Below are 19,088 nucleotides of genomic sequence, written 5' to 3'. Positions count from 1 at the left end.
ACCTAGCACATTTGGGAATCCCAGCAACATTATAAAATCCAATTTTTGTGCCTGTGCCATTGTTCTGCAGTCTTTGGAACACATACATATTTGTTAAGATGTTTTAAAACTGCCTTTAACACAACACCCATATGCCTTGAAAATGATGGCTGACTCATTCCTACAATCACACTGGACACCGATTGAAAAGATCCTGTAGCCAAGAAATGTAGCACAGCCAATAATTTCACTATTCCTGGTGTCGATCTTGTCCTTCTTGTGCTTGGTTCTAGTTCATGGCATATTAGTCCATATAAATCCAAAATAGTTGATCTGTTGAGCCTGAAACGTTTTTTATTTCATTATTCATTATTTCATAATCAGTCAGAGCATGAAGACCGCAACGGGGCAAGAAAACTCTCAACACCCGTGTGCGCCTTTCTAAGCGCATATTTGTTGCCAACTCAGTCTCCTCCAGGCGGCGAACAATGGATAAATTAGCTAAAATCAAAAAGTACTCCATCTTCAGCTGTGTGCAAATGTCATTTGTACTGAGATTCACCTATGTATATAAGGCGAAATAGATAAGACCTAATTGTAGGAGAAACTACAGTTCACTATTAGCACAAAGCAATGATGAATACAAAACTAGTCATATTTATATGTCTGCCTCTAAAATTAAGTCTGTAACCAATCTGTATTAGCGCTGTCAGGAGCGTGCCCGTGCGCCTAGGGCGAATGCAGGCGAAGTGCGAATGACTTTCTTTTAGATTTGCGCAATTATAGGTGCAGAGTACTTTCATAAATATGCGTCTACGTAATTTTGCACGCAATTAAAGGCAAATTGCTTTAATAAATCTACCCCTAAATACTGACTTTTGCCTGAAAAAGTAATTTTGTTGTGAAAATTGTGATTTTTTTAATATTTTGTGTACATATTTCCTGTATTTTCTGCTGACTTAATCTCATCTCCTGCAGTGTGCTGCCTAAAACACTCAGCTGCAACATTATGCTGCTTTAACCCCTTAACGACCAAGGACGTACGCCACACGTCCTCAAAAAAAAGTCAGTTAATGACCGAGGACGTGTGGCGTACGTCCTTGGTCTGGAAAGCAGCTGGAAGCGATCCTGCTCGCTTCCAGCTGCTTTCCGGTTATTGCAGTGATGCCTCGATATGGAGGCATCCTGCAATAACCCCCCTTGGCCATCCGATGCAGAGAGAGACACTCTGTGGCCCTCTCTGCACCGGACATCGGTGGCCGGTATCGTTGATGGGTGGGAGCAAGTCTGGGAGGCGGGTGGGCGGCCATCGGTGTGCCGGATGAAGGGGAGGGGGGGCGGGATCGGGGGCGGGACAGGCGGGGGCGCGCACGGGAGCGCGCGCGTGCACAGGGGGCGGCGGGCGGGCGCGTGCACGGGGTGGGAGCGGGAGGGAACCGCTACACTGCAGCAAAAGTTAAGTTAAGAATAGTAAAAAAAAAAAACATTTAACTAAATAAATTATGATCTAAGGGTTCTGGAAGGGGTGGGGGGTTGGTCTGGGGGGGGGAGCTACACTACAGAAAAGGGCTATGAAAAAACGAATAAACATACTTTTGTTACTAAACTGGGTACTGGCAGACAGCTGCCAGTACCCAAGATGGCGCCCATTAAGGCAGAGGGGGTGGGTTAGAAAGCTGTTTGGTGGGGGATCAGTGAGGTTGGGGGCTAAGGGGGGATCCTACACAGCAGCATATGTAAATATGCCAAAAAAACACACAAAAAAAGCCCCAATATAGCTTTTATTTTAGTACTGGCAGAGTTTCTGCCAGTACTTAAGATGGCGGGGACAATTGTGGGGTGGGGGAGGGAAGAGAGCTGTTTGGGAGGGATCAGGGGGTCTGATGTTTTAGGTGGGAGGCTGAGCTCTAAACTAAAGCTAAAATTAACCCTGCAAGCTCCCTACAAGCTACATAATTAACCCCATCACTGCTAGCCATAATACACGTGTGATGCGCAGCGGCATTTGGCGGCCTTCTGATTACCACAAAGCAACGCCAAAGCCATATATGTCTGCTATTTCTGAATAAAGGGGATCCCAGAGAAGCATTTACAACCATTTGTGCCATAATTGAACAAGCTGTTTGTAAATGATTTCAGTGAGAAACCTAAAATTGTGAAAAATGTAACGTTTTTTTTTTATTTGATCGCATTTGGCGGTGAAATGGTGGCATGAAATATACCAAAATGGGCCTAGATCAATACTTGGGGTTGTCTACTACACTATACTAAAGCTAAAATTGCCCCTAAAAGCTCCCTACATGCTCCCTAATTAACCCCTTCACTGCTGGGCATAATACACGTGTAGTGCGCAGTGGCATTTAGCAGCCTTCTAATTACCAAAAAGCAACGCCAAAGCCATATATGTCTGCTATTTCTGAACAAAGGGGATCCCAGAGATTAATTTAAAATAATTTAAGCCATAATTGCACAAGCTGTTTGTAAATAATTTCAGTGAGAAACCAAAAGTTTGTGAAAAAATTAGTGAAAAAGTGAACATTTTTTGTATTTAATCGCATTTGGCGGTGAAATGGTGGCATGAAATATACCAAAATGGGCCTAGATCAATACTTTGGGATGTCTTCTAAAAAAAAAATATATAAACATGTCAATGGATATTCAGAGATTCCTGAAAGATATTAGTGTCCCAATGTAACTAGCGCTAATTTTGAAAAATAATGGTTTGGAAATAGCAAAGTGCTACTTGTATTTATGGCCCTATAACTTACAAAAAAAGCAAAGAACATGTAAACATTGGGTATTTCTAAACTCAGGACAAAATTTAGAAACTATTTAGCACGGGTGTTTTTTGGTGGTTGTAGATGTGTAACAGATTTTGGGGGTCAAAGTTAGAAAAAGCGTAGTTTTTTTCAATTTTTTCCTCATATTTTATAATTTTTTTTATAGTAAATTATAAAATATGAGGAAAATAATGGTATCTTTAGAAAGTCCATTTAATGGCGAGAAAAACGGTATATAATAGGTGTGGCTACAGTAAATGAGTAAGAGGAAAATTACAGCTAAACACAAACACCGCAGAAATGTAAAAATAGCCTTGGTCCCAAACGGACAAAAAATGGAAAAGTGCTGTGGTCATTAAGGGGTTAATATAACGCAGCACACAGTACAGAAGAGATCAAGTCAGTGAGCAGTGACTGTGAACAAGCAAGCTTTCAAAATGTACCTTCCAAAACCAGGAAGATGTCATGGATTGGGCGTGCTCCTGACTCAGCGTTTTAACAGGGTTTCTGTGCTAACTGACAGCTGCATCTTCCAATTGTCTGTCAAAATGTAGCCCGGAGCTCTCACACTGCAATGCAAAGTAACCATGACAACCATGATGTCATGGAATGGGCGTGCCTCTGCCTCAGTGCTCTAACAGGGTTTATGTGCTAACTGACAGCTGCATCTTCCAATTGTCAACATTTAGCCCGGAGCTCTCACACTGCACTGAGTTTGCCCTGTAGACACACAACTTGCTCACAGGCAGTGTAGCTGCAGGAAGGAAACACAGCTCAAGAAGAGATAAGTAATAAACTATTAATTTAATTTACAAACTGTAGCTGCACAGAAATCAGAAAGTTTTTATTCTTCATTGTAAACTCTTCATGCCTAGTCTGTGATTAAAGGGACACTAAACCCAAACTTTTTCTTTTATGATTTAGATGGAGAATACAATTTGAAACAACATTCCAAATTACTTCTATTATCTAATTTGCTTAATTCTTTAGATATTCTTTGTTGAAGAAATAGCAATGCACATGAGTGAGCCAATCACACGAGGCATCTATGTGCAGCCACCAATCAGCAGCTCCTGAGCCTATCTAGATATGCTTTTCAGCAAGTAATAACAAGAGAATGATGCAAATTAGATAATAGAAGTAAATTAGAAAGCTGTTTAAAATTGCATGCTCTTTCTAAATCATGAAAGAAAAAAAACGGGTTTCATGTCCCTTTAAATATAATTTGCACAAATAAACATCTCATGGAAATAATATATATTTTTTCTTTCACTAGTTTTTGCCCCTAATTAAATTCATTCAAATGTTTTTGTGGTCTGCCATGCTGTAGAACTGCAGAGACAACCTTTGCACTGAAATTAAGCTTTAGTAGCAGTTATGATTGTCTTATATGTGTGCGCCTGTGTGCAAACACTGGCTTAATATCTACCAAATGACAATGGTCTTAGTAGTATTTGTATTTCTATGTCTATGTTTATATAAATAAATGTATAGAAAAAAACGTTTTTTAGTTTTTAAAGAATTTTCATAGAATAATATCTTAAAATTATTAAGTTCTAATTCAAAAATAAAAATAAAAAATAATAATAAAAAAATATACAAAGATTATTGGTTAAAAATAATATTCTTTTATTAGAATCAATATAAAACAGTCAGTCGAAATTGCTTAATCTTAAAGTGGTTATGTGAGAAAGTTGGTACCAACCAATTGTATTGAGGTGTAGCTACAATTAGTATATGATATATGTGTGTAAAATTAGCAAGTCCAGTTTATACCTTGGCAGGTATTTAAAAATACTTTTTGTAAAAGATTTGGCTTTTCGCTCATAAAATGCACCAAAGGTAGAAAATAAGGTATAATTGGTAGAAATACAGTTGTTTAGAGATCGTTGTTGAAGACAACTATTGACACCTGGTTCAACAATAGGTGTTTATTTTCAGCCTTTTTGAAATAAGCCTTTTTGTGATATGACCAAAAGATTTAGGCTAGGTGTTTGAGCCGTTTTCTGTATGTCACAGTAATTATATCACAATAGTTATTGAACACTTAGTTTGTCTTTTGCGATATTATTAATCAACAGACTTTGAATAAGGTACCTTATTTGCAGTTCCAAGTCATATAAGAAGGTTCTTGCGTGTCCAAATGAGGTATAGATGAGAAACTTTCTTTGTCCTTTCAAAGTTTCTAGGAGCGCTTGTTGCAGCGTGTATGTCTCCTGTGAAAGTTGCCTCTGTCACTTCCGTGTCCGGTCTTGACACGCCCACCAAATGCGAGATTGACAGATAGGTAAAGAGCAAGGTTTCTCCAGTGCAGTGTAAGCAGTCTGTATCCAAGGTGATCAGTAAGCAGTCTGTATCCAAAGCAACGCGTTTCAGCTCCAAAGAGCCTTTCTCAAGCTTCTGTCAGACCTGCTTAGAATCCTATCTTTTATACCTTTGTTCCTGATTGAGTAAATTGTTTAATTGTTTTATTGAAGCATTGTCAAAGCCAATATAATTTCTGTGTGTGGTTTTCAATATGCTTAAAAGCCGCTATAGAGTATTCATGTATTCTTATTAGAAAAAAAATATAATAAAATAAATAAACAACTAAATAAATAATTTTAGTAAAAAACTGGAATAGTTCTCTTTTTTCCTTTGTTGAAAAGATATTTTTTATATTTATATTGGTACTATACTGTGTGTGGTTTCAATATGTTTAAAAGCCACTTTAGATTAAGTAAATAATTATAGTGAAAACTGGAATAGAATCGGTTGGCTTAGTTCTCTTTTTTTCCTTTGTTGAAAAAATATTTTTACATTTTTATATTTCTATTGGTTCTTTCCAATGTATTTCAAAGTTATTACTGTACATTAAAAAGACTGTACATATCTATATATGACCTGCATCATATGAAAAATAAAACTTAAAATTTTTTGTTAAGATAGAAAAATTATCAGATTTATTTATATACTTTAAAAACGTTTTTTTCTTTGGTAATAAAGGACTAAATAATATATACATATATATAAAGCTGGACATTCTAAGTGTTATAGAACAAACCAATGTGTAATAGATGGGTGAAACAGTCTCAATCTAGAGATTGTAGGTATTTATGATTTCTTGTAGTATTGTGTTATGATCTATGTGAAAAAACTTCTCAGTTCAATTTCTAAATTCAGACCTTGTGGGTGAAGAGTGTCTAAATTGTAAATCCATTTGCTTTCTAGCTGCAATAATCTTTTTTGATTATCTCCCCCTCTCTTTTGTTTTTGTAATTTGGCTATGCCCATATAGTTAAAAAATTTTAGATTACCATTATTACAGGCTTTAAAATGCTTAGGGACGGGTAGGTCCTTATTTCTATCCTCATCCATATTTTCGATGGATAAAATATGCTCTCGTATTCTTTCACGTAGGGGGCGTTCTGATTCGCCTACGTATTGCATTCCACATTTACACTGAATCATGTAGACAATATTTTTATCTGTGCATCTTATACATTCTTGGATTTTAAATTCCCTTTTATTAATATGTGATGTGACTGTTTTACTTTTCTTGGAGTGTCTGCAAGATTTGCATATAAAACATGGGAAAAAACCTTTTAGGTCCTGTCCTGTTAAATCTTTGTCTATTTTTTTATGCTGTTTAATTTGGGTTGGGGCAAGTATGTTTTTTAAATTATTAGCTTTTCTGTATATGAACCTCGGTTTTTTAGTGATAAAGGGGCCAATAATTTTATCTTGATGTAGTATGTGCCAATGTTTCTTTAGTATTTTTTCTGTTATTTTATAGTTTGCATTGAAATCACTTATGAATGGGATATTTAGTTTATTATGTTCTTGGTGGGTGTTGTCACTAAATTTTTTATTATTTTTGTTTAATATGGTATTTCTTTCCATTTTTCCTACTCCTTGTCTAATATTCTCTACAAATTCTTCCCTATAGCCTCTTTCTATAAACTTTGCCTTAAGTGCTTTTGATTGATTATCATAATCCTCAGGTTTGTTACAATTTTTCATTACCCTCAGCATTTGTCCTTTTGGTATATTGTTCTTCCAGGCTTGATGATGGCAGCTACTTGAATGGATAAAATTGTTACTATCTACCGGTTTAAAGTAGGTTCTTGTATTGATAGTATTGTTTTCAATATAGATTTCTAAATCTAGGAAGTTCAAATTTGTGTTGCTTATTTCTTTGGTGAAGCGTATATTATAATTGTTATTATTCATTTCGTTAAAAATTATTTCAAAATTCTCAGGGGTCCCTCTCCAAATAATTATTACATCGTCTATATATCTTTTATATAGGACTAGGTTTGCACCCAGCTCGCGAGTGTCAAGGAATTGTTTTTCCCAAATTCCCATAAAAAGATTTGCATAGCTGGGTGCAAACCTAGTCCCCATTGCAGTTCCACAAATTTGAAATAATTTTTAACGAAATGAATAATAACAATTATAATATACGCTTCACCAAAGAAATAAGCAACACAAATTTGAACTTCCTAGATTTAGAAATCTATATTGAAAACAATACTATCAATACAAGAACCTACTTTAAACCGGTAGATAGTAACAATTTTATCCATTCAAGTAGCTGCCATCATCAAGCCTGGAAGAACAATATACCGAAAGGACAAATGCTGAGGGTAATGAAAAATTGTAACAAACCTGAGGATTATGATAATCAATCAAAAGCACTTAAGGCAAAGTTTATAGAAAGAGGCTATAGGGAAGAATTTGTAGAGAATATTAGACAAGGAGTAGGAAAAATGGAAAGAAATACCATATTAAACAAAAATAATAAAAAATTTAGTGACAACACCCACCAAGAACATAATAAACTAAATATCCCATTCATAAGTGATTTCAATGCAAACTATAAAATAACAGAAAAAATACTAAAGAAACATTGGCACATACTACATCAAGATAAAATTATTGGCCCCTTTATCACTAAAAAACCGAGGTTCATATACAGAAAAGCTAATAATTTAAAAAACATACTTGCCCCAACCCAAATTAAACAGCATAAAAAAATAGACAAAGATTTAACAGGACAGGACCTAAAAGGTTTTTTCCCATGTTTTATATGCAAATCTTGCAGACACTCCAAGAAAAGTAAAACAGTCACATCACATATTAATAAAAGGGAATTTAAAATCCAAGAATGTATAAGATGCACAGATAAAAATATTGTCTACATGATTCAGTGTAAATGTGGAATGCAATACGTAGGCGAATCAGAACGCCCCCTACGTGAAAGAATACGAGAGCATATTTTATCCATCGAAAATATGGATGAGGATAGAAATAAGGACCTACCCGTCCCTAAGCATTTTAAAGCCTGTAATAATGGTAATCTAAAATTTTTTAACTATATGGGCATAGCCAAATTACAAAAACAAAAGAGAGGGGGAGATAATCAAAAAAGATTATTGCAGCTAGAAAGCAAATGGATTTACAATTTAGACACTCTTCACCCACAAGGTCTGAATTTAGAAATTGAACTGAGAAGTTTTTTCACATAGATCATAACACAATACTACAAGAAATCATAAATACCTACAATCTCTAGATTGAGACTGTTTCACCCATCTATTACACATTGGTTTGTTCTATAACACTTAGAATGTCCAGCTTTATATATATGTATATATTATTTAGTCCTTTATTACCAAAGAAAAAAACGTTTTTAAAGTATATAAATAAATCTGATAATTTTTCTATCTTAACAAAAAATTTTAAGTTTTATTTTTCATATGATGCAGGTCATATATAGATATGTACAGTCTTTTTAATGTACAGTAATAACTTTGAAATACATTGGAAAGAACCAATAGAAATATAAAAATGTAAAAATATTTTTTCAACAAAGGAAAAAAAGAGAACTAAGCCAACCGATTCTATTCCAGTTTTCACTATAATTATTTACTTAATCTAAAGCGGCTTTTAAACATATTGAAACCACACACAGTATAGTACCAATATAAATATAAAAAATATCTTTTCAACAAAGGAAAAAAGAGAACTATTCCAGTTTTTTACTAAAATTATTTATTTAGTTGTTTATTTATTTTATTATATTTTTTTTCTAATAAGAATACATGAATACTCTATAGCGGCTTTTAAGCATATTGAAAACCACACACAGAAATGATATTGGCTTTGACAATGCTTCAATAAAACAATTAAACAATTTACTCAATCAGGAACAAAGGTATAAAAGATAGGATTCTAAGCAGGTCTGACAGAAGCTTGAGAAAGGCTCTTTGGAGCTGAAACGCGTTGCTTTGGATACAGACTGCTTACTGATCACCTTGGATACAGACTGCTTACACTGCACTGGAGAAACCTTGCTCTTTACCTATCTGTCAATCTCGCATTTGGTGGGCGTGTCAAGACCGGACACGGAAGTGACAGAGGCAACTTTCACAGGAGACATACACGCTGCAACAAGCGCTCCTAGAAACTTTGAAAGGACAAAGAAAGTTTCTCATCTATACCTCATTTGGACACGCAAGAACCTTCTTATATGACTTGGAACTGCAAATAAGGTACCTTATTCAAAGTCTGTTGATTAATAATATCGCAAAAGACAAACTAAGTGTTCAATAACTATTGTGATATAATTACTGTGACATACAGAAAATGGCTCAAACACCTAGCCTAAATCTTTTGGTCATATCACAAAAAGGCTTATTTCAAAAAGGCTGAAAATAAACACCTATTGTTGAACCAGGTGTCAATAGCTGTCTTCAACAACGATCTCTAAACAACTGTATTTCTACCAATTATACCTTATTTTCTACCTTTGGTGCATTTTATGAGCGAAAAGCCAAATCTTTTACAAAAAGTATTTTTAAATACCTGCCAAGGTATAAACTGGACTTGCTAATTTTACACACATATATCATATACTAATTGTAGCTACACCTCAATACAATTGGTTGGTACCAACTTTCTCACATAACTACTTTAAGATTAAGCAATTTCGACTGACTGTTTTATATTGATTCTAATAAAAGAATATTATTTTTAACCAATAATCTTTGTATATTTTTTTATTATTATTTTTTATTTTTATTTTTGAATTAGAACTTAATAATTTTAAGATATTATTCTATGAAAATTCTTTAAAAACTAAAAAACGTTTTTTTCTATACATTTATTTATATAAACATAGACATAGAAATACAAATACTACTAAGACCATTGTCATTTGGTAGATATTAAGCCAGTGTTTGCACACAGGCGCACACATATAAGACAATCATAACTGCTACTAAAACTATTTATTCAGATGACTTGGGGTATCTGATTTTTATGTGAAGTATTATCTACCACCAGCGCATAGATTTTTAGTTGTTTAATTATAAATACTGAAATTAAGCTTACTCATCTAAAATCAGCTTTTATGGGCTAAAAGAAACTAGATCAGGAGCTATATGTAAATTGTATTTATTTCCTTGTTTATGTATGCATGTTTGTATGTATGTATTTATTTGAATGTGTACTTATATCTCTCTGTGTGTGTGTATATATATTTAGGTATGTGTGTATATATGTATGTATGTGTGTATTTGTATTCTGTCTGTGTATGTATTTTTGTATTTGTGTTTTTATCTATGTGTGTATTTACATTTGCTTGTGTATTTATTTATGTGTGTGCATGTTTTATACATGTGTGTTTGTGTATTACTGTCTTCCAGGGTCCTTCATGTGGACTACAATAGTGTATATGTTTGTATTTTTTGTGTGCTTGTGTGTTTACTTCCAACCCTCTTTATGAACACTATCATATTTGAAATGATAGCAGAGAAGTGGAGAGTATGCAGTAAAGTCAGTTTACAAAATTGATATTCATTTGTTTAGCACATAAACCAGACCACCTCACTGTCCACATAAGCATCACAACACACAATTTTGTTTTTCACTGTTTACAAATCAGTTGGTGGCTATATACACAATAGGTATGTGCGGATCCTTCATGAGGATACGAATGCAGAAGGAAGAAGCCGCTTGTTCCGTTCAGATATTTTTGTAGCCAGATTGATTCCTGTAAAAGATTCCCACTCTAAGATCTGGATTTAAACATCTTAGATCTTAGAATGGGGATATATTACAGGAATCCATCCGGCTATGAAAATATCCGAAGGGAACAAGCCACTTCTTACTTCCACATTCGGATACTCAGGAAGGATCCAAATACACATATCACCATCTTTTTTGGGGGGATGTTACTGTCTAGTATAAGGTAAGGAATATAGTTTAACATCAGTAGATTGGAATAATTATTTTAATTAGGAGACCCAGAAAAAATACATGCACCAGGGCCCTCTGTTTATTATGTCTGCCACTGTGCTTCACACAAGCTATTTCTTTCTTTCTAAGGTAGTATCTACAGATATTATTAATCGGGAAATTGTGGTTCATTCTTTTTGTCCACTAGCATTCTTTTTGTCCACTAGGACAAGGCAAATATTTCCAAAACTCAAAGAGCCTTTAAAAACCCCTCCCACCTTAATAGAAACTAGTCTTATCTTTGCCTTAGCAGGAGGAAGGGGAAGAATGAAGGTGCTCCAGATATTCTACAGTGAGAGATTTCCTAAGACCGATTTGAGGCCCAGTGTACCCTCAGAGACTGCTACTGTTTGACAGAGGGAAGCTTTTGGAATATGGGGTAGTGGCACACTTACAGCCAGTGAAAGTTAGTCACAATACGGCCACAGGTGTCATGGGGACCGGCACCTAGCCTCCTCCTATTGGATCGTAGTTATATTCCATATACATAGATCATCTACTGCACTGGATTTGTTGTCTACTGGAAGCAGTATTTTCCTGCAAGTGGTAAAGCCAGTAGTGTGGGTGCCTGTTAGGTAAGTATGGGGTTTGTTATTGTAGGCATTGCATCTAGTTTCCTTAGTAAGCTGCTGACGTGAGTGTGTCAGGTTTTTAGTGTCAGTTGTTGTTTTTTTCAATCCTGGTGCTTGTCTTTAGTTTTACCCCTCTACGCTGTGTCGGGTTACTGCTCATTGTTTCTTTAGCATTGCTGAATGGATGCTTTTTGGAACGGGTAAGATTTACAACTCTGTTTGTAGGATTTGAAGGGGATGCCTACGGCTATCTGGATAACACAAATCACAAGTGTTCATTAATGTATTGTCCAATAGTTGTCCTTAATAAGTATATCACATATATAAGACTTGTATAAAAAGTAGGAAGAAGTTTTAAGTGTATAAAAAATATATTTTGTATTAACAACGATCCTCTACTTCCAGTATTAAATGTAAAAAATAAAGACACCGGTGTCTAATAACTTATTGTCTAATAGAGCGCTTTAAAAAATTCTTACCTAATAGGGCGCTTTAAAAAATTCTAGAGATTTTATAGATATAAAACAATGTGTGAGGTATAAAATATATAAAGTTCAAGAAGCTGGCCAGCTTATAATTATTTGTTGAGTCGATGAGATAAAGAATTCTTGGTTTCAATGATGTTATAAAACTGATGGATAATACCTTAAAGTATCTTTGAAAGTCAATCTCAGTCTGCTCTCTGTCCGTTACAGACCTTGCAGTATTCTTCTTCTTTGTTGCAGCCTTTACGTCACATGGGCAATTGTATCCAATCCTCGAATTGTAAAAGTCTTTCAAGTGCGCGCACTATTTAAAACATATTCTGTAAAACTGAATAGTTGTCTTCAACTCCTATCGCATAGTAAACATACCTTCCACCTCTTAAATTGAGCAAATAGGCATGGGGTGTACTAAAGCTGTCCTGGGAGGTTCCTTCTCTCCTATCGCTATCTTGAAATATCAGCCGCTCTCTCATAAAGGGAAACCGGCACAATAATTTCACTTTAGCAGTTCTAGGAGTAGAAACTTGATGTCCTTAGCTGAAGCTTTTTGATTCTCTACATGTTTCAGCTTCTATCAGAGCCTTTGTTAACATAATCAATGCTCAGCTGTGCTTTATATTTAAGGGCTTGTCAATTAACCCTTTCACTGTTGTTCAAAAATTTAAAAAATTTTCTTTTCGTCACTTTTAAAGCCGAAATCAACCTTCTTTCTGAACGGGAGTAAAATGTTGGAGTAAAAATGATATTTTAAGAGTAAAATACAAGTCGAGGATTAGATACAATTGCCCATGTGACGTAAAGACTGCAACAAAGAAGAAGAATACTGCAAAGTCTGTAACAGAGAACAGACTGAGATTGACTTTAAACGATTCTTTAAGGTATTATCCATCAGTTTTATAACATCATTGAGATCAAGAATTCTTTATCTCTTTGACTCAACAAATAATTATAAGCTGGCCAGCGACTTGAACTTTATACTTCACACATTGTTTTATATCTTTAAAATCTCTAGAATTTTTTAAAGCACCCTATTAGGTAAGAATTTTTAAAGCGCTCTATTAGACATAAAGTTATTAGACACCGGTGTCTTTATTTTTTACATTTAATACTGGAAGTAGAGGATCGGTGTTATTAATAAATATATTTTTTATACACTTAAAACTTCTTACTACTTTTTTTACAAGTGTTATATATGTGATATACTTATTAAGGACAACTATTAGACAATACATTAAGGAACACTAGATAGCCGTAGGCACCCCCTTCAAATCCTACAAACACACATTGTCATATGAGGAGTGTAACCAGTAAGGGAGGCTATATCTGGAACAATTTAGTTCTTTTTATCTATTTGTATATGATTTACAACTCTGCCAAGAGCTTCTTTTAGGGTGTAAGATTCTATGTTTTTTTCCTGCCTTTATTCCTTATTTATAATTATTATGTATTAATCATTGAGTTATATTTGATTCCACATAGGCCTGTTACTTCATTATGAGCATACTGAATCTGTCCTCACTACTGTGAATGTTCGTTTCTCAGAAGCTAGATCCACTGAACACTTTCCTACTAATATTAAGTGTGTTTTTTGCAAGATCCCTGATAAGGTTTGCAAATCTTGTATGGATCATTGCATGCATTCTAATTAGATCAATGCTGTCCTCCCTCGGTGTGTTCAATACAAGGGAGGTCTTCAGATTTTGGTCCAGGATTTAATTATTTTGTACACTTTATTTTATCTGAAATGTTAGCAGCTATGCATCCTCCAAGTAAGCGTGAAAGGTTGGTTACTGATAATCCCTCCAGTAGCTTATCATATTTAAAGAGATCTAAGTCTGTTAAGTTACATATTTCTGAACCAGATGCTTTCTGAATTATTTTCTGAGGGTGATGTATGTTTAGATGATCAGAAGTCCATTTCTGATCAAGAAACAGAGTCATCCTCTTTTCTGTTTAAACTTGAACATCTTCATTGTCTTTTAAGAGAAGTGTTATGTCAGGATACAAATGTTTCCGGGGTTAAGTGTGTTAAGCAATTCAATTTGATTTTTAATATACATGTGCGTTTCGTTTTGTTCTGAATCAAAATTCGTATGAATTTGTCAAATTTGGAGCTTCGGATCGTTTTGAATTTACGAATTACCGTAGCACCAAAACTAATTGTATAGTATATTAGGTTATATCGCTCTGCTATGGGTTACACCTAATATTACAGTACATAATACTAGTCTAATACACAGCACATCCCACCTAACACATACAGAACATCCGAATTAACGAATCAAATCCGAACCGAATACATCCGAATTTATTCAAATCCGAATGAATCCGAAACGAATACATTCAAATGTATCCGAATTCGAATTGATCCGAAAATGAAATTCAAAAACATCCAAATCGATCTGAAACGAACTGAAAACGAATTTTTCCGCCGTGCACAAGTTTAATTTTTAAACCTACTTCTAAGTCTCCGGAGGTTCTTCCAGTTCCAGATGCTATATTTGAATTAATTTCTAAAGAATTGTTTAAGCCAGGTATCCTCTTGAATCCTGGTTTAAAAGTTTAGAAGATATTTCCTTTATCTGCTTCTAATATAGAGTTTTGGGAAACTATCCCAAAAATCCCTAAAGTGGATAGGGCTATTTCTACTCTGACTAAACATACTACTATTCCTCTTGAGGATAGTACCTCCTTTAAAGGCCCTATGGATAGAAAGTCTTTTTATAGAAAGGCAAGCATGTCTTATTTTTAGACCAGCAGTTAGTATTCTTGTGTTGCTGTAGCCTCTACTTTTTGGTGTGAAGGTTTGTCTGAGCAGTTTTCAGAGTTTTCAGGAGTCTGCTGGTGAAGAATTTTTTAATCAGTTAAAACTCCTAAAGAAAGTTAATGCTTTAATTTGTGCTGCTGTTGGTGACATTATTAAGATCGATGCCAAGAATATCACATTAGCAGTTCTGACCAGGAGCACCTTACGTTTGAAATCACGGTCAGCTGACATGGTTCCTAAGTCTAGGCTTTTATCCCTTGCTTTTCAGGGAAAAGTTTTGTTCGGCCTGGTCTAGATGCTATTATTTATACTGTGACTGGAGTTAAGGGAGCTTTTCTTCCACAGGATAAGAAGTCTAAGGGTAAGAGTAAAACCAGGAATTCTAATAATTTCTGTTTCTTTCGTCAATCTGGGAACCAAAAGTCCTCAATTGGGAAGCAGATTTTCTCAGTTACTGATCCCTTCATCCAGGAGAATGGTCTCTTCATCTGGAAGTTTTTAGTCAGATTGTGGATCTGTGGTGACTTCCAGAAATAGATCTGATCACTGATCAATCAGAAAAAAGACAGAAATCTGACCTTTGAGAAAACTGACAGACAAACCTTTCTCCAAACAGTCTTGGAAAAAAGACAAAACCCCGAGATTCACACCAGTAAAGGAATGTGCGCCAAACCTTATGGAAAATTTTGAGAGGAACCGGCTTGCAAGCCTGGATCAAGATGTCAATAACCTTTTCAGAAAAACCTTGCATTGACAAAAGTAGGCAATCAATCGCCATGCAGTCAGCTTCAGAAAATCTAGATTTGGGTGAAGAATCACCGAAGCCAGCTCCTGATACGGGCATCACCTGAGGAAGGAGGGAAAATGGAGGGAAAAGAAAAATCAGACCGAAATCCCATAGAACTGCTAGAGCGTCTACCAGAACTGCTTGTGGGTATCTTGATCTAGATCCGTATCTGGGAAGCTTGGAGACTAGACAAGAAGCCCCTTGGAACCCTAGGGAGAAACAACTGCCTGCTCAGGGATCTGCTTCCCAGTTGTCCACACCTGGGAAGAGAAAAACAGCAATGTGGCAGTTGTGAGACTCCGCCCACCAAAGGATGTGAGTCACCGCCTCCATCACTAAGGAACTTCCTGATGGTGGAAAAAAGCAACCAAGGAGAAGATGTCCGATTGAAATAAAATAAACCGGACTGAACTCAGATGGAACCAGGTTATCAATGCATGGAATATAGCTCTCAACTCCATATAAGTATCAGAAGGACAGACTCCGACTAAGTCCAGATTCCCTCAGCTCCTAACGGACCCCTACTGGCTCCCCAGCCAGAAGGCTGGCATCTGTAGTAACACTCTTCCAGAAAGTTCTCAAGAAGCATGTTGCCTTGGAACAGATAGGCCAGAGCAAGAAACGGTTGCCTAAGACAAAAAGAAGAACGAAATAGGAAATAGCCCTGCAACAAATCATGTAGAATTACTATTACTTAATAGTACATACTCCTGATTTCTCCATCTCAGAAAATGCCTTAAAAGGTATTGAACTCAGGGGTGATAGATAATGCTGCAGAGGATTACCTCTGGGCTACCACGTAGACCCAAAGAAGGAAAGTAAATCTCAGCAACTAGAACAAAATAGTAAAACAGCTTGCAAGCACCCATTCAAGGTGCAAGTAGCAGCAGCTGGTTTCAAACTGGGAAGCTGACTACTTGATGTCAGCAAAGAATATCAGCAGAGAAACGTGAACTATTGGCTAAAATATAAACTATACCCATAGGGGAAAAATATGTAATATTGCCCGGCAATAAGAAATCAGCAGTAATAAAAAAATCTGAAATAAACAACAATATCCAGGATAAACTTCTTCTGCAAAAAAGATAGGGATAGAAAGTCAATGCTAACATCTCCAAAGACACATATTAAAGTGTACAGAAGAAAAAGATAAGATAAGCAGGAATAAAGCTTATAACAATATCACGGATATACCTCTATTCATACGGAGAGGGATAACATATTTAAATGCTAAAATTCCTTTTAATATGTACAGAAGATGAAAGGTTAGATAAGCAGAAATACTGCATATAACCAAGTCATGACATACTTCTACTATAAAAGATAGGGATAAAACATGTAAATGCTAACAATCTCTAAAAACACACATCAATAAGTACCGTAGAAGAAAATTTAAGATAAGCAGACATAATGCTTATAGCAATTTCAGTAAAATGCTTCTATTGTAGGAGAGGGACAAAACATGAACTGTTAATAATCCCTAAAACATACATTTAATATGCATATCAGCAAAAGATAAGATAAGCAGACACAAAGCTTATAACAATATCAAGTATATACCTCTACTGTAGAAGGATAGGGATAAAACTAGAAAATGTTAATAATCCCCCAAAACATACGACTAATATGCATCGCAGACAAAAGATAAGATAAGCAGGCGTAGTGCTTATAACAATATCCAGTATATATTATTACTGCAAAAAAATAGGGATAAAGTATGTAAATGTTAATCTGAGCTCTGCCGCACAATCCCGCAGTCTGTTACAAGAACCCCATGATCAACCACATGGTGCGTTGATACAGGCCCAACCGGCCACAGATTTGGTGCCAAGTGGTCTGACTGCCGCGATTGTGGTCAAACAATTTCAGGTAGTAGAGAGTAACGCTGCATGACAGGCTTATGACTTGCAAGGAATAATCTCCAAGCGAGCGAACTGCGCGTCATAATTAATATATTATTACTGCAGCACAGTGGATGTTCCAAACAAGCACTGCAAAAACCCCAGTCTGAGGCGTGAAAAGTTTAACACCACCGCTTCTGGGAGATAAGGGCCTCTAGTTATCAAGCCGTCAACCTCAAATACGCTGGAATTCCGCAGTTATCAAGCCCTACACACCGGCAAAAGTAGAATCTAGTGACGTAAGCTTCGATCCGCCGGACTTCGATCTGCCGATTAGCCAATCGGAATTAAGGTAGGAAAAATGTGATTGGCTGATTTTTCCTACCTTAATTCCGATTGGCTGATAGAATCCTATCAGCCAATCGGAATTCAAGGGATGCCATCTTGGATGACGTCACTTAAAGGAATATTCATTCGGCGAGTAGGAGTCGGAGGAAGAGGATGGCTCCGCGTCGGCTGCTTTGAAGATGGCTCCGCTCCGGATGGATGAAGATTGAAGACGCCGCCTGGATGAAAACATCTATCAGATGGAAGACCTCTTCAGCGCCCCTTGGGTGAAGACTTCTATCGGATGGAAGACATCTTCAGCGCCCCTTGGATGATGACTTCGGCTCGGCTGGGTGAACACGACTCAAGGTAGGGAAATCTTCAGGGGGGGTAGTGTTAGGTTTATTTAAGGGGGGTTTGGGTGGGTTAGAGTAGGGGTATGTAGGTGGTGGGTTTTAATGTTGGGGGGGTTGTATTTTTTTTTACATGCAAAAGAGCTGATTACTTTGGGGCATGCCCCGCAAAAAGCCATTTTAAGGGCTGGTAAAAGAGCTGGTTACTTTGTAATGTAGTATAGGGTATGGCCTGTTATTATTTTTTTATTTTATTTTATTTTATTAGGGGGCTTAGATTAGGTGTAATTAGTTTAAAATTCTTGTAATCTTTTTTTATTTTCTGTAATTTAGTGTTTGTTTGTTTTTTAACTTTAGTTAGTTTATTTAATTGTATTTAATTGTAGCTACTTGTAGTTAATTAATTTAATTTATTTAATGATAGTGTAGTGTTAGATTTAATTGTAACTTAGGTTAGGATTTATTTTACAGGTAATTTTGTATTTCTTTTAGCTAGGTAGTTTATTAAATAGTTAATAACTATTTAATAACTATTGTACCTAGTTAAAATAAATACAAAGTTGCCTGTAAAATAAATATAAATCCTAAAATAGCTGCAATATAATTATTAATTACATTGTAGCTATCTTAGGGTTTATTTTACAGGTAAGTATTTAGTTTTAAATAGGAATAATTTATTTAATGATAGTGTAGTGTTAGGTGTAATTGTAACTTAGCTTAGTTTTTATTTTACAGGTAAATATGACTTTATTTTATCTAGGTAGCTATTAAATAGTTAATAACTATTTAATAGCTATTGTACCTAGTTAAAATAAATTTAAATTTGCCTGTAAAATAAAAATAAATCCTAAAATAGCTACAATATAATTATTAGTAATATTGTAGCTATATTAGGGTTTATTTTATAGGTAAGT

General features: G+C 35.4%; 1 protein-coding gene across 1 annotated transcript in view; it reads left to right on the top strand.

The window, feature by feature from the left end:
* The first annotated feature begins 3,409 nt into the window (after positions 1–3,409).
* Positions 3,410–19,088, top strand: part of ASRGL1 (asparaginase and isoaspartyl peptidase 1) — a 125,365-nt gene continuing 109,686 nt past the window's right edge. The window contains exon 1 of the mRNA XM_053710431.1: positions 3,410–3,547. The gene's annotated coding sequence lies outside the window, so the exon portion shown is untranslated. The remainder of the gene's footprint in view (positions 3,548–19,088) is intronic.

The sequence above is a fragment of the Bombina bombina genome, chromosome 4 (assembly GCF_027579735.1).
Source record: "Bombina bombina isolate aBomBom1 chromosome 4, aBomBom1.pri, whole genome shotgun sequence".
NCBI lineage: Eukaryota > Metazoa > Chordata > Amphibia > Anura > Bombinatoridae > Bombina > Bombina bombina.
The sequence above is the reverse complement of the archived record's forward strand: the minus strand, read 5'-3'. Positions and strand labels throughout refer to the sequence as shown.